General features: G+C 45.0%; 1 protein-coding gene and 1 long non-coding RNA gene across 2 annotated transcripts in view; one reads left to right on the top strand and one right to left on the bottom strand.

Moving 5' to 3' along the window:
• Positions 1–26225, bottom strand: part of cntn1b (contactin 1b) — a 1027096-nt gene that overhangs the window by 759212 nt on the left and 241659 nt on the right. The gene's annotated exons all lie outside the window — the stretch shown is intronic.
• Positions 15555–26225, top strand: part of LOC139280875 (uncharacterized) — a 137430-nt gene continuing 126759 nt past the window's right edge. Inside the window, exon 1 of the long non-coding RNA XR_011596785.1 lies at positions 15555–15652. This is a non-coding gene — a long non-coding RNA (uncharacterized lncRNA). The remainder of the gene's footprint in view (positions 15653–26225) is intronic.

The raw sequence follows: 26225 nt of genomic DNA on the forward strand, positions 1-26225 counted from the left end.
ACCCGTTGAAAGGACATTATGCAAACATGTTAAGTACTTGTCTGCTAATATTGTTGCCAATGGTCCTTAAGAATTTGTGTGGGGATGGTCAATTGGTAAAAAGCTAAAATATCCACTTCTATCTGTATGGAGTAAGGTATGAAAAGGTCAAAGTTCGGACGCTGCCTGTTGCCGCGCGTGGGAGGTGGCTAACTGGCGGCAAAGGCCGACTTTCGACGGTAAGCGACGTCCACGCCCCAGCTGAAATTCAGTCGGCTCTTTGGCAGAGGCTCCAAGAGGCATCGCTGGGCCAGCTAACGCCACCCACGTAGTGATTTCATTCAGCGTGCGACGCCTCCCTGGCACCTCTCTCGCGATATTTAGTTTGAACGTCGGCCTTTCTGACAGGCGAAGTTTGTGTGTGGGTCGGAGAAGTTTGTGTGTGGGTCACAGAAGTTTGTGTGCAGGTCGGAGAGGTTTTTGCTTGGGTCGCAGAAGTTTGTGCGCGGGTCACAGAAGTTTGTGCGCGGGTCACAGAAGTTTGTGTGCGGGTCGGAGAAGTTTGTGTGTGGGTCGGAGAAGTTTGTGCGCGGGTCACAGAAGTTTGTGTGCGGGTCGGAGAAGTTTGTGTGCGGGTCGGAGAAGTTTGTGTGCGGGTCGGAGAAGTTTGTGTGTGGGTCACAGAAGTTTGTGTGTGGGTCACAGAAGTTTGTGCGCGGGTCACAGAAGTTTGTGCGCGGGTCACAGAAGTTTGTGCGTGGGTCGGAGAATTTTGTGTGCAGGTCGGAGAAGTTTGTGTGTGGGTCGGGGAAGTTTGTGTGTGGGTCTGAGAAGTTTGTGCGCGGGTCACTGAAGTTTGTGTGTGGGACACAGAAGTTTGTGTGTGGGTCGGAGAAGTTTGTGTGTGGGTCACAGAAGTTTGTGTGCGGGTCACAGAAGTTTGTGTGCGGGTCGGAGAAGTTTGTGTGCGGGTCGGAGAAGTTTGTATGTGGGTTGGAGAAGTTTGTGTGCGGGTCGGAGAAGTTTGTGTGCGGGTTGGAGAAGTTTGTGTGTGGGTCGGGGAAGTTTGTGTGCGGGTCACAGAAGTTTGTGTGCGGGTCGGAGAAGTTTGTGTGCGGGTCGGAGAAGTTTGTATGTGGGTTGGAGAAGTTTGTGTGCGGGTCGGAGAAGTTTGTGTGCGGGTCGGAGAAGTTTGTGTGTGGGTTGGGGAAGTTTGTGTGTGGGTCGGAGAAGTTTGTGCGCGGGTCACAGAAGTTTGTATGTGTCGGAGAATTTTGAGTTTTTTTTCTTTTTTCCCTTTCCTTCCCATTTTCCAGCGAGCGTGGCGGCAGCCTCCCGCTGCGACAGTCAGTCGGCCTCCTGAGCTCCCACCCGAGGGTGAGTGTGCAACGCCATTGTTTAGCACTGCTCTCTCACCTTTGGACATAAAAACTGAATTTGGAAGTTGGAGCCTGCACCTAATGCCTGGCGGTATAATCAGTACTCAAGGCAGTGACACCGCCTCAAAATCGGTGGTACCGAATTTTGAGCCCTTGGGTTTGCTCACTTTTACATAAAAGTAGTTACCGTTCTTTGTTTATCAAGTTGTGGACACCTTACACCAAGGCCGGCACAGATAGAGGTGGATATTTAAGTCTGCAGGCATCTTGGAGCAGTTGTCCATCCCAATATAGATTCTTAAAAGGCCATCAGCAATGCATTTTTGACTTAATTATCCCACATCAGTGACCGACTGTCGACTAAAGCAAGATTGGACATATATCCAGTCAGACGGGATGCTAATTCCAAGAATTGCGTTCCTACAGACACTACTTCTGGGAGGGTTAGATTCAAGGTGGGACCCAAAGACAAGATATTAGACTTTCTTTCATATTACCCATCAAAAGCATGGACTCAATTAACCTCAAGATGAAAGAGCAGCTAATTTATTAGCAAGCAGCTTGTCACTGTTAGCAGTCAGGTTTTTGAGTGGGATGTCTAAAAATTTCCTAATATAAATCTGACTTTGAAAGTTTGAAGTAAAAATCAACTCTTGCCCACTTATGCCTGTATCTCACAATGTAGAGGCATTATATATCAAGGTTATTAACAGTCGCAATTCATTTTCATCATCAACAAAGCAAAATATGAAAACTCTAATCTTCAACCTCCCTCTTGCATTGTTCCCCATGCCTAGTTTTTGCCTACTTAGTTTTATCAGATGGCATCCATGTTGCAATGCAATAGCATAGGTAGAATTAATCTTCAGACAAGAGGAGACTGCCTTTGAAAAATTCAACATTTCCACATGAAGGCTAGCTGCTAAAATAAGCAACAGGATTAGAAGCAAAAAAAAACCCCAGATGTTCCTTTATACACTTAGTCATCGAGGGGGTGAATGACACAGAGCTGTGATCAGGAGTCATGTACCGGTAATTCCCTTAAGGTGCCACATCTCTTGGTGATTTGTTCAATCACATTCTTAACAGCCACGAGGAATCAGCTGTGATTAACTAGCCCGTGGTTATAAAATAGCAGAAAGAGGCCCTTGAAAAATATTTAAGAAGGCCGATAACAATTTATAACCCCAGGGTCAATTGTGGAATTATAACCTTGTACATGAAGCTTAATTAATTATTTGGAATTCTCCATTCATGCACATACTGTGATTGTATATTAAGATAATTAAATTAAATACCATTTAGTATCAAGATAAATGGATGCTGGTAATTAAATATGAGACACGTAATCAGATGAAACTTCAAATTAAAAGGAAAATAAATTCTTGCATCTATAAAACACCGGATCATAGTGCCTAACTGCCTCCCATTGGCATTCAATGGCATTACCGTTACTGAAACCCCACTATCAGTATCCTTGGGGGTCACCACTGACCAGAAACTCAACTGGACAAGCCACATAAATGCCGTGGCTACTAGAGCAAGTCAGAGGCTGAATATTCTGCGCCCAGTGACTCACCTCCTGACTTCCCAAAGTCTGTACCGCACAAAGCACGAGTCAGGAGTGCGATGGAATACTCTCCATTTGCCTGGATGGTGCAGCTCCAACAACGCTATATCAATGATTTGGATGAGGAGACCAAATGTAATATATCCAAGTTTGATGATAAAAGCTAGGTGGGAATGTAAGTTGTGAGGAGGATGCAAAGAGACTTCAACGAGATATAGACAGGCTAAGTGAATGGACAACAGCAAGGCAAATGGAATATAATGTGGAGAAATGTGAAGTTATCCACTTTGGTATTTTTTTTAAATGGTGAGGGACTGGAAAACATTGGTGTTCAGAAGGACCTGGGTGTCCTTGTACATGAATCATTGAAAGTTAACATGCAGGCACAGTAAAGCAATTAGGAAAGCAAATGGTATGTTGGCCTTTATTACAAGAGGATTTGAGTATGAGTAAGGGGACTGAAAGTGCCTCCCTCTAAGAGGTAGGAATGGATCAGAGAAGCCTTACCGACCGGGGGCGGATGGATGGGCTGACCCGTGCGGAATTGTCCCGGGGCGGGAAGCAGTGGGAACAGGTTACCGCACCGCCCGTCTTCCTGCCCCTTATCGACCGTCAGCGACCCGCTTTCCGACTCCCGCGGGAAATTACACTGTGTGGAATTGCCCCGCGGGAACGGCACCACCATCAGTCGGTGCCCCCGACAGCTTTCCCTGGCGGGGAGCTGTTGGTGGCTGGGCTGTGCGTTCGCCCTTAATGGGGAGGTCGCACTGCCGGCGACTCCATTTTATTTTTTATTGTCGGCTGATGTTATCAGCCCGGCGCTGATGACTTGGAGCAACGGTCATTCCAACCCGCCCGCACTTCTGTCCCGCAACACACCTCCAAACGAAAACATTTTTCCAAGGCCTGAATTTCTCCGGATTCTCCACCGCATGGATTGGGGCAGAGAAACACTTGAAAAAACAGTAGGCGCGCCCTTTTTGGGGCGAGGCTCAACTTCGGCCATAAGATGTCTTACTGCAATTATATAGGGCCTTGGTGAGACCACACCTGGAGTATTGTGCACAGTTTTGGTCTCCTTACCAAGGATATACTTGCTATTGAGGGAGTGCAACGAAGGTTCACCAGACTGATTCCTGGGATGGGGGGATTGTCCTATGAGGAGAGACTGAGTGGACTAGATCTATATTCTCTTGCGTTTAGAAGAGTGAGAGGTGATCTCATTGAAACATACAAAATTCTTACAGGGCTTGACAGGGTAGATGCAGGAAGGATGTTTCCCCTGGGTGGGGAGTCTAGAACCAGGGGTCACTGTCTCAGGATAAGGGGTCAGCCATTTAGGACTGAGATGAGGAGAAATTTCTTCACTCAGAGGGTGGTGAATCTTTGGAATTCCCTACCCCAGGGGGCTGTGGGAGCTCAGTCTTTGAGTATATTCAAGACAGAGATCGATGGATTTTTGAACATTAAGGCAATCAAGGGACATGGGGATAGTGCGGGAAGGTGGAGTTGAGGTAGAAGATCAGCCATGATCTTATTGAATGGCGGAGCAGGCTCGAGGGGCTAAATGGCCTACTCCTGCTCCTATTTTTTATGTTTCTATGTTCTTATGTAGCTCCACACCATCCAGGACAAAGCAGTCCGCTTGATGGGCACACCATCCACCAGCTTAAATATTCACTCTCTCCACCACGGGCATACCGTGACTGCACTGTGCACTATCTACAGAAGGCATCTTTGACAGCACCTCCCAAACCTGCAGTCTCCACTACCCAGAAGGACAAGGGCAGCAGGTGCATGGGAACACCATCACCTCCAAGTTCCCCTCCAAGTCACACACCAACCTGACTTGGAATTAGTTGACATTTCTTCATCGTTGTTGGGTCAAAATCCTGGAACTTCCTACCTAACAGCACTACCTAACAGGGATTGCAGCAGCTTAAGAAGGTCCACCGTGATCTTCTCTAAGGATACTAGGGATGGGTAATAAATGCTGGTCTTGCCAGCAATGTCCATAGCCTGAAAATGAATGAATAGCTCACCAAATGTCTTCACAGTGAAGTATTTTTGGATTGCAGCGATGCCATGAAGATGAACACGGTTGCCATTTTGCATTGGAACAAACCGCAAATAACGATGAGCGATATGATCAAATTAATCTGCAGTGATGTTGATTGAGGGGGGTAGATGTTGGCCAGGACACAGAGAAAACTCCTTGCATACCCACCCACCCCCCAAAAAAAAAGTGCCATGGAATCTTTAACATCCAACTGAACAAAGATATCTCAGCACATGCACAGTACCTCAGACAAGGCAATACTTCCTCAGAAAGTACTGGCAGAGATATGGGGTCGAAATCACGCTGCCAGCTGGCGCTAATAGAGTTAGCACACGGGCACGGCGGCCACATGAGCGGAATTGCCCCCGGGGCTCCGCCTGGCAAAAACTGGTTTGCTCCACGACCGCGATTAGTGCACCAGCATGGCACGGCAATGACATTCGTTGATGGAATCTGAACAGGGGTCCAATGAATTGGCACTGTAATTAATCATCACTTTTAACAACTTGTTTTGCCTTTACAAAATTCACTTCAGTAAAAACGTATATTTTGACCTTTCTGGTCATCAGTGCTTCTTCGTTTTACTGTTTCAGACCCTTTTTAAAGTGTTCACCAAATCTGTTGCTTTCATTGAAAAGCAAAGAGTTAAAATCTGAAAAGAAAAATCGAAGCCCACCCTCCTCGCTGAGGAATTTACTGATGTGATAGTGCAGGCAAGGGTGACTTCATTCAAAATCAGACCACTGAGCAATGGATAGCTCTGCTGTCAAGACACTGCTGAAATATAGTGGTAAAACTCTGGTCCATGTCAGAAGGTTGTGGGTTTAAGTCCCACTCCAGAGACCTGAGCACAAAATCCAGGCTGAAACTTTAGTGCAGTACTGAGGGAGTGCTGCACTGTCGGAGGTGCCGTCTTTCAGATGAGATGTTAAACCGAGGCCCTGTCTTCCCTCTCAAGTGAATGTAAAAGGTCCCATGGCATTATTTCGAAGAAGAGCAGGGGAGTTCTCCCTGCTGTCTTTGCCAATATTTATCCCTCAACCAACATCACAAAAACTAATAATGAAATCATTATTACATTGCTGTTTGTGGGAGCTTGCTATGTGCAAATTGGCTGCCGCTTTGCTACATTACAACAGTGACTACACTTCAAAAAGTACTTCATTGGCTGTAAAGCGCTTTGGGACATTCTAAGGTTATGAAAGACGCTATATAAATGCAAGTCTTTCTTTACGTAAAAAACATTGCTCCTCTCTTGGAGAGTAAATATCATGCACTTTTCCTGCTGTTCTGGGCTCTGATATGAAATAGAGATTCAACAGCTTTAGTGAAGTGCTGTCACTGACCAGCTCCCTGCATTTAGTATGCTGGAATAAGAGAACTGCTGATTATGTTAAATTCGTAGGACCCACCATTTTGTGGATTCACAATGCCAACCTCCCTGGAGGATCAACTGTTTATCATTCCTTACAAGCAACGTTCCCTCTAAGCTGCACATCCGCCTGGTTATTTGCTGGTCCCGCACAGCCCGAGACTGGCTTTCCCAACGTTAAATTCTGCGACTGCGCGAAACTATGGATGGACCGTGCAGACCATTAAAGGGGCCACGCACCCAAAGAAATTTAGGGGAACATTGCTGTGAGTACAGGTAACAAGGGGAAAATGGCACATCTGCAGTCAACTTAGGTTGGAAAAGCAAGGATTGTTCTCCTTGGAACAGAATAGGTTAAGAGGTGACCTAATAGAGATTTTCAAGATGATGAGAGGTTTCGATAGAGTCGAGAGAGAAAAATTATTCTCTCTTGCAAGTGGGTTAATAACTAGAGATCAGAGATTCAAAACCATTGGCAAAAGGTAGAGGGGGAGATGAGGAGAATTATTTTCACTCAGAGTTGTTGGGATCTGGAACTCTGCCTGAAAAGGTGCTGGAAGCTGATTCCATAAATAATTTCAAAAAGAGTTGCACAAGTACTTGATGATGAGGAACTTACAGGGTTATGGCCAAAAAATGGAGATGTAGGACAAAGCATGACTGTTCTTTCATAGAGCCGGCACAGGCTCGACGGGCCGAATGGCCTCCTTCTGTGCTGTAAGTTTCAATGAACTGCATCACATTGTGCAGTAAAGGGTGAAAGTGATATTCCTATTATGTGTTTACCACAAGTTACTGTTTAACTAATGGCACGAGTACATAAAGCCCCCTAATTTATCCCAGCACTGCAATTCAGGTTACAGACAATGGGGACCTATTTTATTCTTGGTCTGAGAGTGCAAATTGTCTTGAGCACTCCTTCAATTTAAAAACGCTACACATTAACACAGGAGGAGATTGGATTTGCCATCCTGTACAAACCTGCCATGGGATTGTCTCTAAATGAGCCGAATTCCAAGAGATGTTCTGACTGTAATCACATCTTCAATCCATCTTTAAGCCTCTGTAAAGCAGTGCAGCCTTTTCAAACATAAAAATGACATTTTCCGACAAAATTAAATGCCTGCAGCTTACACGAGGAAGTTCTAAAATGGGTAATCCGCACAAATATTAACTGCTTCATAAAGCAACCCATTGCCCAGGTTTGAGGTTAAATTCTCAGTGCATGTGTTGATTGAATTTAACCATACTATTACTACGATTCAGATGAAGGTATTAATTCTCACTGTTCCTGATTCCAATCATATCTACTGGAGCTTTGATTCAGATAGGCCTGGGTTTGTTCTAGTTAGGCTGCCTCCATGGTTATATGTTTTGAGCAGGATAAATGCTTTTCATAGAAACATAGAAAATAGGTGCAGGAGTAGGCCATTCGGCCCTTCGAGCCTGCACCACCATTCAATATGATCATGGCACTTTAAGGTAGGAATACTGAATTGGTCATTCAGATTCAAGCGTACTACTAACTGAGCCAAACTGACAAGTAAATGTGGGTGGGCACAGATCTTTCCAATTGGAAGCGAGACCAGAATTGGGACAGTGTGATGATTGTGTCCATCTGAACATACAGCGCACAGCACCACCCGTATTTCTGGGATTGGCCCAATTTAAATCCTGTGGGAGAGGCACATGTGACAAATGGCTGTGAGCTCACCCATTGGCGGGTGCAACATGGCATTCTGCCGCTGCATTGTTTCATCAGGGGCCGCAATCAGAACATTCCAGAGTAGCATGGAGGCTGTAAGGAACTGCAGCTGAAAGCAGACTTGTGGGGGGCATGGGGAAGCTGTAGACAAGGCTGCTCATGAAGGGGTCACATTTCCAAGTTAGGAGGATTTTACACGGTCGGTCATGTAAACAGCGCAAGATCTGCAAAATACCACAAAGTCCTGACAGTCTTTTGGCCTCCTTCACATGTATCGTCACCACAGACAGCAGGTGCTTCTCGAGCTCATTGACTGGGGTAAGTGTAACGATGTGGACAGCCATTTTATGATCCGTAGCCCATCTTACACCCCTGAAAATTGGGCCACTGCTGATTGGAGCGTCTGCCCTTTGGCATCCAGTTTGCATTTTAGAAATTCCCAGTCAGTTCACTCAAAACTTGTTAGGGGTAGCAACCTTAGTAAATGATGATACTGTGACCCCATTCTGTCACTGATCATATCCAGCATTACAAATTACATTATGCTGCAGTGTCAGTAAATAGAGAGATAACAATGCGTGCGTATTCCCCTTACTGAGGCATCTACTTCAGTGGGGGACAAAATGGTTGCTCTACAGCAGAGAGATGAGCGAGGGAAGCTGTTACCAGACCTAAGCTCCCTCAATACCTCCCCAAAGAGCAATATTGCTCCTTAAATGGAAAAGCACGATGCCCTGCGTTTCCAAATGATGTTTTGCATTCGATTCCTGGTGTTACTTGATAGCGATTTGAGCACACAAATAAGCTTCCTGGAGACTATTTGCTTGGATTGACTGGTAACAAGACATGCATTACGAGGTCAAATGTAGAATGAAACCAAACTGATGTTTCGAGTTCTGTTTCTTCCGGACTCCTCTAATAGCCGGGTTCTATTACAGGACTGACTCCCAGTGACAGAACCACAGATAAACAACCAGATACGCACGAGCACAGTTAGATTTATTAGACCATTCGTGCCGAGAACCGTTTTCAATCACCCTGTCGGACTGCGAGCTGGATTCGATGTAGCTGAAAGTACTGCCTATAAGTGAGTGGGAAGGAGTAAGGATGGGGGAGAAAGGGAGGTGAGTGGTGGGGAAGTGGGGGGATGGAGTAAGGGGAGGTGGGGGGAGGGAGTAAGGGGGAGTAAGAGTTATAGTAATGGGAGGCAGTTAGGAGAAATGGGGGAGGGAAGGAGTAAGGGGAGGTGCGTGGGGGAGTAAGGATCGAGAGAGTGGGGGGAGTAAGGATCGAGGGAATGGGGGGAGTGGGGGAGTAAGGAGCAAGGGAGTGGGGGGAGTAAGGGGAGGTGGGCGGGGGCGTAAGGATTGAGGGAGTGGGAGGTGTAAAGGGAGGTGGGAAGTAAAAGGAGATGGGTGGGGGAGTAAGGATCGAGGGAATGGGGGGGGAGTGGGGGAGTAAGGAGCAAGGGAGTGGGGGGAGTAAGGGGAGGTGGGCGGGAGGGGGGGAAAGTGTCTTGTTGTCAACACTCGGGCTTCAGAAATAAAAAGCCAACTTGCTCAGGCTGCCTGGGGAGCATTTCTGTAACCCAAAGGCCAGCTGAAACTGGGTAATGCCCCCGCAACCTAATAAGGTCCTGGTGCCAATTACAACACAAGCAGATCTGTGGTGTATCAAAGTATGAATTCAGCACCACCAATCCCAGCTCTTAAACAGAACAACTCCCATTGAAAGTGGAGAATGGGGGCATGAGTTTATGTTCTTCTGCATCACGGGAGTGCATCTGACAGAAAGAATGAAAACCGAGACCTATCAGCACTCCATATTATAGGAACCCCACTTACCTGAAACCGAGAGTGTCACAGCGCCATGGAAATGTGGGTCTATGAATGTGCTGTCAGGTTAAGGTTGCTAATTCCTCTACGGTATGTACAGGGTGCTGGTCCCATGCACATACTGTACATGACCATATATTTGCACTCATTAGCAATTGGATCTCCACATTCATCAGTGGAATCCAGCTCAATCAACACCCAATACAAGTAAAAGGGCAAGAGCAGCACTATGGGGCGGATTTTCTGATCCTTTGCACAGGAGCGGTGGCAATGGCGGTGGTGAGGTCTTCTGGGCAGGCGGACAGCCTCCAGCACCCCGCGGGGGGTTTTGGGGCCAGGTTTGTGGCGGCGCAGAGCAGCACAAACTGTTCCCGGGCGCAAACTTTACTGCCCCGCCGCCATTACCGCCCCAAAATCAGCAAAACCGAAAATCCAGCCCCATAGACTCTTCTGTTCCAAATATAAGATAGTTACCTCAATGTGTTTCTGAACCACCTGATACTACAGAGATGGGTCCTTGGCCCCAGTCGGGAGCGTGTCACGAGTCCATGATTTTCTGTCCATTCATTTAAATGGGAAGAGGACCGCGGGGGCCCACGTGTAGTTTCCTACCTCATGCTCCCACTAATACCGCTCCCAGATGGAAGCTCAGAATAAGTCCTTATACCAAACGTTGCGATGGGCCGCCTTTGCTTATCAGTGGATCCAAACTGAAGACTTAACTGCGGGACCACAGCAAGGCCAACCGCCCATCCGCCAGGAGCAGAGTCTGTTTGTACACAGGTCCGCAGCAGCTCATAACTGAAAGCAGTACAGATAGCAACAGCACCTTATCGAGCTGGACCAAACTGGCCTAGAAAAGCTGGATCCAGACAAGCTTTGTGAAGGCCCATTCTTTGGGGCGAGGTAGTTACGGGAAATGGAGGAACTAAATAACCATGACTAAGTTGATTTGCAAATGTAATATAGTATCTGCCGGAACTGTGATTTTTGCTAAAGCTCTGGCTTAAATTTCAGAGGTCAATACTTGGAGCCACAGCCACAAATAGGCAAGATTTGCAAGTATAATCAGGGAAATCAGAGAATCCGAAAATAGGATTACGTGTTGAAAGTAGGTTGATTAAAATGATGCAACACATAATCTTCAGCTTTTGGTTTTAGATTTCTAGTTGTTTAGTAGATTCTAAACAGAGAGTCATCATCAGTTGAAACGAGCCTGGACTGCTGTATAATAGTCCTGCACTTAAAGTTACAGGTCTTCAATGCACTCAACATTCACGTCTCATTTCATGCCCAAGTCACGGCATCTGTTCATCTGTGAAATACAGGTCATGGAACAAAATCAAAGCTAACCATTACACGCAGTGCAATCGCAGTATGGCATAGAAACCTGGATGTGCCAATGTGTTTCTCCCACCAACAATGCGCAATCAAAAGGGACAAGAGCGTCATAAATAGGTGTAGGAATGTACACTTTCATAAAATATGTGCATGAATGCACACGGTAACATATAATGGTCTCAAACTATGTATTGGTGAATGCATATCTACATATACAATAGCTGCATAAAATAGAAATGTGAATGTACTTTCTTTGTTCTGTGTAATTCCCATCATTAACTCAATTTTTGACAACAATTTCTTGAAAACAGAAGATTGCTCAAATCTGTCAAGCATTTTGATAAATGCCTTGAACACTCATTCCCCAACATGCAACAAGTCATGCCAATTTAACTACACTTGCATAAAATTTACATCAAATTAATTAGGAGCGCTGATAGTTCGATGGCAGTTTAACACGAGCTAGTGAAACACAAAGCGTAAAGGCAATGACAGAACCAGTGAGGTCTTGTTTCATTTTCTAATTCATGTGCGTGTACTGAAGGACGAGGTAGGGCCTTTAATCGAGAAGAGCGGTAACAGTATCTGCATCAACGAAAAGTAGCACGAGGCTCGAAATGATGGTGTGTGAAGATTACTATACAAATACTTTCCGTCTTTCCATGGAATTCTTTCGTCCATTATTTAAAAAGAGGTGTTAACCTGCCAAACTCGGGGAATAAAGCGACTTCATTTGAATGTGTTAAGATAATATGCACACAAGATCATTTCAGGGTCATTTTTTTTAAATAAAAAGGTACAGACACCAATATCACCTCCTTCAGCAAATTTTGAAGACTCCATTGGGAACTCTGCTGAATTTTTACAATTCGATTCCAATGAATAGACAAAAAGAAATCTTGCCTATATTGCAACTGTGATTCGCTATGCAAAGGCAGCCATTTGACACTTCTGCGAAGCTGGAAAATGAAATTTTCAGAGCATTTCCTCCTGCTCTATTCTCCAGCAGTTATAATCCTCATGATGCAGTACATCCATTATTCATCATTACAGTCAATATCTTCCAATGTGGATCCACCTCAGGATTACAAAGTGACAAGTCTTTTTATTGGCTTGAGCAAAGGAATGCATCCTTGCTGCAATGGTTGATGAATGATATGCTGACGTGTGCAGTGTCCCTTGTTGCTTCAGGACAAAAGCCGCATGCGTTGGCAAACATCTCAAAATTAACTGCTCATTGCGAGCTACTCCTTTAATTAACAGTCGATAATTCAAACTATCTGATCGTTCAATTTTTATTTTAGCACTGACTTCCCATTAGTTTGTTCAAATCTATTCTCGGCGTGTGGGCTTCGCCGGCATTTATTGCCCATCCCTAGTTACCTGCGAAGATGGTGGTGGGCCACCTTCTTGAACAGCTAGTAGCGGTTTTGATAGAACTGAGTGGCTTGCTGGGCCTTTTCAGAGGACAGTTAAGAGTCAACCACATAAGTATGGGACTGATGTCACGTAAAACAAAGAAAAAGAAAGAAAGACTTGCATTTATATAGCACCTTTCATGACCACCGGACGTCTCAAAGTGCTTTACAGCCAATGAAGTACTTTTGGAGTGTAGTCACTGTTGTACTGTGGGAAACACGGCAGCGATTTGCACAACGTACAGACCAGACTGGGAAAGGGCGGCAGGTTTCCTTCCCTAAAGGATATTATGTTGTTATTTACATGACTTAATTCAAATTTATGAATAATTCAAATTCAAGAGGTAGAAAATAATTGTGAATCATGAACTGAATTTTCAAAACTTTTCCAACTCTTCTGTTTGAAAGAGTTTAAGCAGTGTAACTTTCAAATACAAGCTTCCACTTAAGACAAAATATTCTCCTTTTTTCTGGTCCTAAAGATACCAGCTGCCTCTTCAAGGGTCCAGTACCACAGGTAAGGATTGGCGTCTTGCATCCCTCCATCATATTCTCCTGTGAACCTAGCAACATAAAACTATTCGGCAACAGGAGACATCACGGCACAGGCGCAATTCCGGCTCAGAGTCACGCAATGGCAATCAGGAGCAATGAGGGACTTTTCCTGTCCCTATCACTGCAACCAATTGGACTGGCCCTGCCATCAATCCAGCTTAGTCTATGAATATCAGCCATTAATGGGATCATTCTTTTTACCATTCATCAGTGTTCTACGGTGTCAGCAGTGTGGACGGGAACAATTTTCAGCATTTTGCACAATTGGCCACAAGAGGGACCAACCATTGAGCAAAGTCCTCTCTATCGTTCTCCACAGCAATATGCCTCAATGGGACATTTCTGTTTTGCACCAGGGTTTATCCTTGCCTTGTCTCTGAGGTTGCTTGCCAATTTTGTGCTGAATAACAGATGGGTTTGCGGTGTGGACTCGCAACAACAGCAAACTTGCTGGAGGATGTCCACATTCATTCCATTTAAATGCCTGACAGCAGATTTTCAGCCCATCAATCGGGCCATAATTAAAATCTAGGCCCCTAGATACAAGGTCAGTGATCCCACACACAGTGCTGCCCAGTTCCCAAACAATTTCACACATTAAATGTAATCAGCTTCACCAATAGCAAGTCCCTGGTGAATCACTGCATCTATCAGGAGGCATATCATTATGGGCACTTTATCTGTTTAGTGGTAGATCAACTTGCCTTGATTAATGTGCAGTTCTTGCCTCCTGAAATAACCTCAGTGTCTGTGATCTGCACTGTGCCCGACATTTGTAATATAATTAATAACGTGATGGATAGTCATTTGCCCTCCAAATGTCCCAGAGGCCAGAAAACCAAGCTTAACTACCAGATGCTGCAGAATACACTTACTGCGCTCTTCATAGAGCCTCCCACACAACCTTTAAGAATATTTTTAAAACATTACCTATTTATCTCTTAGCAGGCTTGGGCTCATCCGGATAGAAGCTAGCCCAAGGGCTACAAATGTCATCTTCTGACACAGAGGATACGAGTTAGTACAAAATGGACAATCTGTGTCAGAGGGTTGACATCTTTGCTAAAATAACTGCTAGACACTTGAGACCAAAATGGGAGACAAGGCAAATGGTGAGGAGCAACGTAAACAGATTGTAGCTCTGTTGCGTATTTGAGCCAAGAGGTGGCAGCTATGATGTGCATAAGTGTAAAAGAAATGGCAATCGAAGGAGGAAGTAAAGGAGGTCCAGTTGTACAGATGCCAATCAGGAAAAGGACTGTGGTGGAAAAAAGCTATGAAATGTCACCGCAATACTTAACTGCAGTAAACTGGGCAAATAAAGTACTTGGTTGCAAGAGAAGGAGAAGCACAAATCTGAAGAGGTTGAACTGTTGCTGTACGATTCATCGATCATACTCCATCTGATACACTTTGCAGTTCTGGACACCCAAGAAGAGGAGGAAGCATATTACTGTCATTGAGAGGACAGAGAGGCCCACAATAATGATTCCGGGAATCAGGAATTTAAATTATGAGGATGATTCCTCTGAGGAACTAACCTCCAACAATCCGTGATAATCAGGCATGGAGGGAACATCCCCATGACATGCCGAAAGATGTGGGCGGATGAGCTACCTCACCATGGATAAAGGTTTAAAGAAAATCTATTCTAATCTATTCCTGAAGAAATTGCAATTTTAATCCCAGCTAATTCCAAGTCAAGTTTGGCATAATTAATGCATCTTTTTATGAGCAAGTGCAATCAAGAGAGAGCACTTGGGGAGAAATTGTTCCATCTGTAATTGCAAATCAATCTAGCTTTAGCACTCTTCAGAAAATTGTACCATTACACCAATGTTTCCGTTCTTTTTCCCCACCATGTGGTCCCACCAATGTTCCCCTCATCCACTAACAGCCTCTGGTACTTCATGTCTAAAATGAAGCTTTGAGTACTGACAGGCAATTTGATCGGAGCCAAGCCCAATCCTATCCTTATCCGACAGGTATCTCCCCTTGAAGGATTGTTGCCCTTTCGAGTCCTCAGGCACTAAAGATCAAAAGCTGCCCTGGCTGAATCCAGCTAATTCAACACATACTGGGACCTTCACTGCTGCACAAGGCGATCAGGGAAGTTGGTTTCCATTCCTCTCATATAAAGAAATGAAGCGGCAGATTTTCTGGTCCTTTGCACTCCATTTTTCGCCCCAGAGGGGTGGCAATGGCAGCGGTGAGATCTTCTGGGCGGGTGATCAGCCCCCGGTGCCCCGCGGGGGTTTTCAGAGCCGGTTTAGCGGCGGCGCGGAGCAGCACCACGCAGAAGAGCTGCGTCGGTGTGCAACGGCCCTGGTTGCGACACTGGCGCAGTTTGTGACTCCAGCCCGACCCATACGCCCCGCAGTGCACCCTGCAGAGAACACCTGGGAAATTGGGCGAGAAACTTATACCGACTGCAGAGAAGTAAGTAATGGAGTCCTAAGGCAAATGTGATTGTTTTTCCTTTTAATTTGTTTTGCGATTTATGTTGTGGTGGCGTGGGCTATGTAATGGGAATGTTTTTGTGAAGTTTTTTTTTCCCTCGCCAGGTGTCTCTGGGAGCGCTCTCGGCCTGGCTTTTTAGCTCGGGAGTTTCCCATGCTAGCGCCCTAAGAGAGGTGTACAACAACTCCCTTAGCGCTGCACCCCAGACTTGGGGCCCAGCTGCCCAATTTTGATGACTGAGGCGCAAACTGTTTCCGGGCGCAAACTTTACCGCCCCGAAATCATCATAGCCGAAAATACAGCTCAAAATCCCTGGAACTACTGAGACCATTCAATAGTTCTGTAGCGGATTGGTCCCATTATAGAATCATAGAATCTACAATACTGAAGGAAGCCATTCAGTAGCATTTAGAAGAATGAGAGATAACCTCATTGAAACATACACAGTTCTTACAGGGCTTGACAGGGTAGATGCAGGGAGGATGTTTCCTCTGTGGAGTCTGGAACCAGGGGTCACAGTCTCAGAATAAGGGGTCGAGATGAGGAGAGATTTCTTCACTCAGAGATTCTTTGGAATTGTCTATCCCAAAAGGGTGTGGAGGCTCAGTCGATGAGTATTTTCAAGATAGAGATCGGTAGATTTTTGGATATTAAGGGAATCAAGGGATATGGGGATAGTGCAGGAAAGTGGAGTTGGGGTTGAGATCAGCCATGATCTCATTAGATGCGGAGCAGGTTCGAAGGGCCTATTTCTTATGTACTGTCAGGGTGGTGCTGATGTTAGCTCTTCAAATTGAGCTATCTATCTGAGTCCCACATACCCTTTTTATGCAACTTTTCAAATGCATATTCAATTTCCTCTTAAATGATGTTAAGGTCTATGTCTCAAAAGCCTCTTGTATGAAAGCATTTCATGTTTTAAAAACCCTGTGTGTGAAAAGAAAAGTCGAACTTCCTCCTTCATACTTCTTGTGATAATTCTGAGACAAGCCTCCTTGTTACTGATTCACCGGCTTCTGATATAATAAGCTTTGACCTTCTCAAGAACATGCACAGTTTTGAACACTATTAGTGGAATCTCCTCTGCCCCACCCCCAACCTTGCCTATCCAATAAAATAAAACTCAGCCTTTCTTCAAAGCTGCAATAAACTGCACGCGCCACCTATCTGCCCACATGTCCTGCTGCGCTCTCCAGCTTTGTTGCTCACACTTTGCCATTTTTGTGGAATTATAGAAATATTTTATGGATCAAAAGAAGAAGAAAAATAACCTTGAAAGCATTCGAAAATATCCAAAAAGGACAGAAACAATCAAGGATGCTGTTAAAATGAGCAAAATTAAGAGATTAAATTGTTAGAATTGGAAGTATCTAGAATTAATTTATGGTACCACATCAAATTCAAAACAAGGGCATACAAAGTGAACAAAACTAGAGAGGCCAGAAGATTGGGAAAATTTTAAAAGCCAATGAAGAACGACTAAAAAAATAATAAGGAAAGGGAAGATAGATTATGAAAGTAAACTAGCACGAAATATAAAAACAGATAGTAAGAGTTTCTGTAGGTATATAAAAAGGAAAAGAGTGGCTAAAGTAAATGCAGGTCCCTTAGAGGATGATACCAGTGAATTAATAATGGGGATCAGGGAAATGGCAGAGACTTTGAACAAATATTTTATATCGGTCTTCATGGCACAATAAAAACATCCCAATAGTGGATAATCAAGGGGCTATAGGGAGAGAGGAACTTAAAACAATCACTATCACGGCAAAGTAATGGATCTAAAGGTGGACAAGTCCCCTGGACCTGATGGCTTGCATCCTAGGGTCTTAAAAGAAGTGACTGCAGAGATCGTGGATGCATTGGTTGTAATCTACCAAAATTCCCTGGATTCTGAGGAGGTCCCAGTGGGTTGGAAAATAGCAAATCTAAAGCCCCTGTTTAAAAAAGGAGGCAGACAGAAAGCAGGAAACTAAAAACCAGTTAACCCAATGTCTGTGGTTGGAATAATGCTGGTGTCCATTATTCATAGGCGGTCCCTCGAAACGAGGATGACTTGCTTCCACACCAATAAAAAGGATGAGTTCACAGGTATTTCGAATGAAGAACCCGAACTACATCCTCAAGGATGGAAGATGCCTGTGCGTGGATTTTTTTAACATGAGGTGGCTGTTGCACACCAGCCACCACACGGGCTTGACAGAGCTAGGTTTTGGTCCAGTGGCAAGTATTTTCCAAGACATCTGGAGACCAGCTCTGCTGCTCGGACCTAGTGCACACACACATCGCAGTGTGGGCTGGCCCGTGCTGCCCCTGGGCTCCGAACTCATGCCTCCACTGGGTCCCAATCATATCCCTCCACAATCTTTCACCGCTCCTTCGCCCCGATCTCATCACTCCTGCTGTATCTGCCCACACTCCAATCACCGACCTGGACCTTGCTGACGTCACTCTTCGCTGCCATCGCCCTCCTGCACCAGCTCGCACTGTACCTTGTAGTGGCCTGCCTCCAAGCTGCCCACGGCCGCCGCTCGACGCTCCTTTTATGGCCCCGACCTGCCGCTGATGGTCTCTTGCAGGGCGGGGCCTCCACGCTGTCCATTATTAAGGAAGCAGTAGCAGGACAATTGGAAAAGCATTGTTCAATCAAGCAGAGTCAGCATGGTTTTATGAAAGGGAAATCACGTTTGACAAATTTGTTGGAGTTCTTTGAGGATGTAACGTGCAGGGTGTATAAGGGGGAACCAGTGGATGTGGTGTATTTGGATTTCCAGAAGGCATTTAATAAGGTGCCACATAAAAGGTTACTGTACAAGAAAGAAGTTCACAGGGTTGGGAGTAATATATTAGCTTGGATAGAGAATTGGCTAATTAACAGAAAACAGAGAGTCGGGATAAATAGATCATTTTCCGGTTGGCAAACAATAACTAGTGGGTGCCGCAGGGATCGGGGCCTCAACTATTTACAATCTATATTAATGACTTGGATGAAGGGACCGAGTGTAATGTAGCCAAGTTTGCTGATGATACAAAGATGGATGGGAAAGCAAATTGTGAGGACACAAAATATCTGCAAAGGGATATAGACAGGCTAAGTGAGTGGGCTAAAAGTTGGCAGATGCAGTATAATGTGGGAAAATGTGAGGTTATCCACTTTGGCAAAAAGAATAGAAAAGCAAATTATAATTTAAATGGAGAAAAATTGCAAAATGCTACAGTACAGAGGGAGCTGGGGGTCCTTGTGCATGAAACACAAAAAGTTAGTATGCAGGTACAGCAAGTTATCAGGAAGGCAAATGGAATGTTGGCCTTTATTGCAAGGGGGATAGAGTATAAAAGCAGAGAAGTCCTGCTACAACTGTACAGGGTATTGGTGAGGCCACACCTGGAGTACTGCGTACAGTTTTGGTTTCCGTATTTAAGGAAGAATATACTTGCATTGGAGGCTGTTCAGAGAAGGTTCACTGGGTTGATTCCAGAGATGAGGAGGTTGATTTATGAAGGTAGGTTGGGCCTATATTCATTGGAGTTCAAAAAAATGAGAAGTGATCTTATCGAAACATATAAAATAATGAGGGGCCTCGACAAGGTGGATGCAGAGAGGATATTTCCACTCAAAGTGAAACTAGAACTAGGGAACATAGTCTTAGAATAAGGGGCCGCCCATTTAAAACTGAGATGAGGAGGAATTTCTTCTCTGAGAGTTGTAAATCTATGGAATTCTCTGCCCCAGAAAGCTGAGGAGGCTGGGTCATTGAATATATTTAAGGTGGAGATAGACAGATTTTTGAATGATAAGGGAGTAAAGGGTTATTGGGAGCGGGCAGGGAAGTGGAGCTGAGTCCATGATCAGATCAGCCATGATCTTATTAAATGGCGGAGCAGGCTCGAGGGGCCTAATGGCCTACTCCTGCTCCTATTTCTTATGTTCTTATGTTCAGAGGCAGGCAAAGAACAACATGATGGAATGGATGACATGAATGGAGAGGGTTGATACAATCCATTGGTACAGAAACTAGAAAGTATAGGATACCACCGTTAGCAACTTCCAGAATAGAGATGCAAGAGAGATTACAATCATTTTAACTGACGTCTGAATAGGATATCAAATGTTGGACCTCTGGGTCACAGAGTCAGAAATATCATCAGTAATGTCTACCTGGCAAGCAAGGGTAATTCCGATTAAGGATGCAACTGTCTCATGTAATCAGTATCACAACACTAATCTACATCAGCTGAAACAATGCAGAATCCAAATGACATTGATTTTGTTTAATCAGGTCTTTGCTGTATCTAAATGATTCAGATTAAAGCTCTGTTACTATTACGAGGCAGGTCAGATACTTGTTCAATATGTCCTGATTTTGATACTGCAGATTGTCATACAGCTGACAAGGCCATTTACTTTATGACGTGTATAACTGCTATCAGGCACCCATTTACTTCAAGCCAGAGCCTGAAGTAACAAACCTTCGGTCTGTGGAACAAAAGTTGCCAACTCCCAAGATTCAGATGAAGGAAGCCATTTAGCTCATCTCCTTCATAGAAACCTATGGGCTGGTTACTACATAAGAAATAGGAGCAGGAGTAGGCCATTTGGCCCCTTGAGCCTGCTCCACCATTTATTATCATGGCTGATCTGATCTTGGCCTCAACTCAAGTTTCCTGCCTGCTCCCCATAACCCTTGACTCACCAATCATTCAAAAATCTGTCTATCTCCATCTTAAATATATTCAATGACCCAGTCTCCACAGCTCTCTGGGGTAGAGAATTCCAAAGATTCACGACCCTCAGAGAAGAAATTCCTCTTCATTTCCGTTTTAAATGTGCGACACCTTATTTTGAAACTATGCCCCCTAGTTCTAGATTCCCTCACGAGGGAAAACATCCTCTCTACATCTACCCTGTCAAGCCCCCTCAGAATCTTATATGGGACATTTCAGTGCTGGAATCCTTCAGTGCTGGTGCCCTTCATCTCCAGAATCCATCTCGTGAACCTTCTCTGAACTGCCTCCAATGCAAATATATCCCTCCTTAAATAAGGAGACCAAAACTGTACGCAGTACTCCAGGTGTGGTCTCACCAATGCCCTGTACAGTTGTAGCAGGACTTCCCTACTTTTATACTCTTAGCATGTCAGGGGTCCCCTGTGGTCATCCCCCTGCAAAACAGATACACTGCTTTGAGTACTGTTGGGGAGGATGACTCATCAGGGGAGGGCAGCAGCAGCCAAGTTCATGGCACCGTAGGTGGCTCTGCTGCAAAGGAGGGCAGGAAAAAGAGTGGGAGCGCGATAGTGATAGGGGATTCGATGGTGAGGGGAATAGATAGGCGTTTCTGCGGACGCAACCGAGACTCCAGGATGGTATGTTGCCTCCCTGGTGCAAGGGTCAAGGATGTCTCGGAGCGGGTGCAGGACATTCTGAAATGGGAGGGAGAACAGCCAGTTGTCGTGGTGCACATTGGTACCAACGACATAGGTAAAAAAAGGGATGAGGTCCTACGAAAAGAATTTAAGGAGCTAGGAGCTAAATTAAAAAGTAGGACCTCAAAAGTAGTAATTTCGGGATTGCTACCAGTGCCATGTGCTAGTCAGAGTAGGAATCGCAGGATAGCGCAGATGAATACATGGCTTGGGCAGTGGTGCAGCAGGGAGGGATTCAAATTCTTGGGGCATTGGAACCGGTTCTGGGGGAGGTGGGACCAGTACAAACCGGACGGTCTGCACCTGGGCAGGTCCGGAACCAATGTCCTAGGGGGAGTGTTTGCTAGTGCTGTTGGGGAGGAGTTAAACTAATATTGCAGGGGGATGGGAACCTATACAGGGAGACAGAGGGAGACAAAAAGGAGGCAAAAGCAAAAGACAGAAAGGAGATGAGGAAAAGTGGAGGGCAGAGAAACCCAAGGCAAAGAACAAAAAGGGCCACTGTACAGCAAAATTCTAAAAGGACAAAGGGTGTTAAAAAAGCAAGCCTGAAGGCTTTGTGTCTTAATGCAAGGAGTATCCGCAATAAGGTGGATGAATTAACTGTGCAAATAGATGTTAACAAATATGATGTGATTGGGATTACGGAGACGTGGCTCCAGGGTGATCAGGGCTGGGAACTCAACATCCAGGGGTATTCAACATTCAGGAAGGATAGAATAAAAGGAAAAGGAGGTGGGGTAGCATTGCTGGTTAAAGAGGAGATTAATGCAATAGTTAGGAAAGACATTAGCTTGGATGATGTGGAATCTATATGGGTAGAGCTGCAGAACACTAAAGGGCAAAAATCGTTAGTGGGAGTTGTGTACAGACCTCCAAACAGTAGTAGTGATGTTGGGGAGGGCATCAAACAGGAAATTAGGAGTGCATGCAATAAAGGTGCAGCAGTTATAATGGGTGACTTTAATATGCACATCGATTGGGCTAGCCAAACTGGAAGCAATACGGTGGAGGAGGATTTCCTGGAATGCATAAGGGATGGTTTTCTAGACCAATATGTCGAGGAACCAACTAGGGGGGAGGCCATCTTAGACTGGGTGTTGTGTAATGAGAGAGGATTAATTAGCAATCTCATTGTGCGAGGCCCCTTGGGGAAGAGTGACCATAATATGGTGGAATTCTGCATTAGGATGGAGAATGAAACAGTTAATTCAGAGACCATGGTCCAGAACTTAAAGAAGGGTAACTTTGAAGGTATGAGGCATGAATTGGCTAAGATAGATTGGCTAATGATACTTAAGGGGTTGACTGTGGATGGGCAATGGCAGACATTTAGAGAACGCATGGATGAATTACAACAATTGTACATTCCTGTCTGGCGTAAAAATAAAAAAGGGAAGGTGGCTCAACCGTGGCTATCTAGGGAAATCAGGGATAGTATTAAAGCCAAGGAAATGGCATACAAATTGGCCAGAAATAGCAGCGAACCTGGGGACTGGGAGAAATTTAGAACTCAGCAGAGGAGGACAAAGGGTTTGATTAGGGCAGGGAAAATGGAGTACGAGAAGAAGCTTGCAGGGAACATTAAGGCGGATTGCAAAAGTTTCTATAGGTATGTAAAGAGAAAAAGGTTAGTAAAGACAAACGTAGGTCCCCTGCAGTCAGAATCAGGGGAAGTCATAACGGGGAACAAAGAAATGGCAGACCAATTGAACAAGTACTTTGGTTCAGTATTCACTAAGGAGGACACAAACAACCTTCCGGATATAAAAGTGGTCAGAGGGTCTATTAAGGAGGAGGAACTGAGGGAAATCTTTATTAGTCGGGAAATTGTGTTGGGGAAATTGATGGGATTGAAGGCCGATAAATCCCCAGGGCCTGATGGACTGCATCCCAGAGTACTTAAGGAGGTGGCCTTGGAAATAGTGGATGCATTGACAGTCATTTTCCAACATTCCATTGACTCTGGATCAGTTCCTATCGAGTGGAGGGTAGCCAATGTAACCCCACTTTTTAAAAAAGGAGGGAGAGAGAAAGCAGGGAATTATAGACCGGTCAGCCTGACCTCAGTAGTGGGTAAAATGATGGAATCAATTATTAAGGATGTCATAGCAGCGCATTTGGAAAATGGTGACATGATAGGTCCAAGTCAGCATGGATTTGTGAAAGGGAGATCATGCTTGACAAATCTTCTGGAATTTTTTGAGGATGTTTCCAATAAAGTGGACAAAGGAGTACCAGTTGATGTGGTATATTTGGACTTTCAGAAGGCTTTCGACAAGGTCCCACACAGGAGATTATTGTGCAAAGTTAAAGCACATGGGATTCGGTTAGTGTGCTGACGTGGATTGAGAACTGGTTGTCAGACAGGAAGCAAAGAGTAGGAGTAAATGGGTACTTTTCGGAATGGCAGGCAGTGACTAGTGGGGTACCGCAGGGTTCTGTGCTGGGGCCCCAGCTGTTTACATTGTACATTAATGATTTAGACGAGGGGATTAAATGTAGTATCTCCAAATTTGCGGATGACACTAAGTTGGGTGGCAGTGTGAGCTGCGAGGAGGATGCAGAGTGACTTGGATAGGTTAGGTGAGTGGGCAAATGCGTGGCAGATGAAGTATAATGTGGATAAATGTGAGGTTATCCACTTTGGTGGTAAAAACAGAGAGACAGACTATTATCTGAATGGTGACAGATTAGGAAAAGGGAAGGTGCAACGAGACCTGGGTGTCATGGTACATCAGTCATTGAAGGTTGGCATGCAGGTACAGCAGGCGGTTAAGAAAGCAAATGGCATGTTGGCCTTCATAGCGAGGGGATTTGAGTACAGGGGCAGGGAGGTGTTGCTACAGTTGTACAGGGCCTTGGTGAGGCCACACCTGGAGTATTGTGTACAGTTTTGGTCTCCTAACTTGAGGAAGGACATACTTGCTATTGAGGGAGTGCAGCGAAGATTCACCAGACTGATTCCCGGGATGGTGGGACTGACCTATCAAGAAAGACTGGATCAACTGGGCTTGTATTCACTGGAGTTCAGAAGAGTGAGAGGGGACCTCATAGAAACGTTTAAAATTCTGACGGGTTTGGACAGGTTGGATGCAGGAAGAATGTTCCCAATGTTGGGGAAGTCCAGAACCAGGGGTCACAGTCTAAGGATAAGGGGTAAGCCATTTAGGACCGAGATAAGAAGAAACTTCTTCACCCAGAGAGTGGTGAACCTGTGGAATTCTCTACCACAGGAAGTAGTTGAGGCCAATTCACTAAATATATTCAAAAGGGAGTTAGATGAAGTCCTTACTACTCGGGGGATCAAGGGGTATGGCGTGAAAGCAGGAAGTGGGTACTGAAGTTTCATGTTCAGCCATGAACTCATTGAATGGCGGTGCAGGCTAGAAGGGCTGAATGGCCTGCTCCTGCACCTATTTTCTATGTTTCTATGTTTCTATGGCTTAGTGGGTAGCACCGTCAGCCCTGAGTCAGAAAGTCCCACTGCAAAGACTTGAGCACAAAAATCTAGGCTGACACTCATTGTGGTGCTGAGGTAGTGCTGCACTGTCGGAGGTGCTGTTTTTCAGATGAGACATTACACCGAGGTCCTGTCTGCTCTCTCGGGTGGACACAAAAGATCCCATGGCACCATTTCGAAGAAGAGCAGGGGAGTTATCCCCGGTGTCCTAGACAATATTTATCCCTCAATCAACATCACAAAAACAGATTATCTGTTCGTTGTCAAATTGCTGTTTGTGGGAGCTTGCTGTGCACAAATTGGCTGCCCCGTTTCCGACATTACAACAGTGACTACTCTTCAAAAGTACTTCATTGGCTGTAAAGTGCTTTGGGACGTCCTGAGATCGTGAAAGGCACTATTTAAATGCAGGTCTTTCTTTTATTTTACTCTGTCCCTGTGGTTTGGGTAACTGAGAGCAGTAATACAGGAAAATGGTGTGAGGACAAGCTGTGGAATAAGTTAACCAAGATAGGCCCATGAAGCAGATGGTATCAGAGACAATTGAGTGTTTTTCTAGTGAGACAGGATTGTGGGGAGAAGGTGGATATTTGGAATTGATCTAGGTTAGTTGGTTAGTTGGGCATAATCACCTTTGTCGACTCCAAAAACCTCGTGTGCTTTTACCAGAGACCACAATCCCGTCTCGCTAGAAAAACACCCAATTGTCTGATACCATCTGCTTCATGGGCCTATCTTGGTTAACTTATTCCACAGCTTCTCCATCAAGTAAATGGTATATAATGGAATAAACTCCGTGTATCAGTGTAATGTATGCACTCGTGATTATGCTCACAGGTTTGTCGAGTGTTAAGTTGTGAGGGCTTAGCCAGTCAGGTGATGTTCACAAGACTCAATAAAACCCCGGCCAGTTGGGTTTGGGGGATCCACGATGAGGCAGGTGGTTGTGAGCCTGGTGGATGAACTGATAATGTGTAGTGTGATTGTTAAACCTTTGCTAATAAACCAACTAGTTCTTAATAGCAATGTGTTGCTATGAATTCTTAAGCAAAGAACCCAAGAAGCAAATATGTTACAATGAGCAAATATACTGACTTGACAGTTAAAAACGTAATATGGTTTGTCAGATATACGACTACTACTTTTAATTGCGTTTCATTTAAATAATACATTACAGATGATTACAATCAATGTAAAAAGTAATTACAATGCAAATTTCAATCTGGGGAGTCCTGTTTGAATTTACAGACTGTGAAAAGAAAATTCTTTACAAGAGGCGCAAAGGTACGAACACACTAAATATCTGAAGGAAGTTGAGTGAATTTCAACTGAAGTATATTTTATGCTCCAGCCAGTTGTAGAATAAGCAGCTGTGGAACCAAGAGTTCTGGCAGGCACCTTCCAGTGAACGGATAGAGGACCTCAGGGCTTTTTGCATTAGAAAAGTGCAACCATCAGCAAACACACAATTTTCCCACCATTGGGTGTCTGACTTGCCTTACTCAGGGGGGGGGGGTGGGGGAAGAGGAGCCCCCTGCATCATCAGCCTTGCAAACTGCCTCCAGGTTTGTCAGCTCCACTTCTGCCCACTGCTCGATGGGGTGTGGCGCTTGTAGATATATAAATAGGAAACACAGTGTGGGGAGACTGGTACAGTTCACCT

The sequence above is a fragment of the Pristiophorus japonicus genome, chromosome 15 (genome assembly GCF_044704955.1).
Source record: "Pristiophorus japonicus isolate sPriJap1 chromosome 15, sPriJap1.hap1, whole genome shotgun sequence".
Classification (NCBI taxonomy): Eukaryota; Metazoa; Chordata; class Chondrichthyes; family Pristiophoridae; genus Pristiophorus; species Pristiophorus japonicus.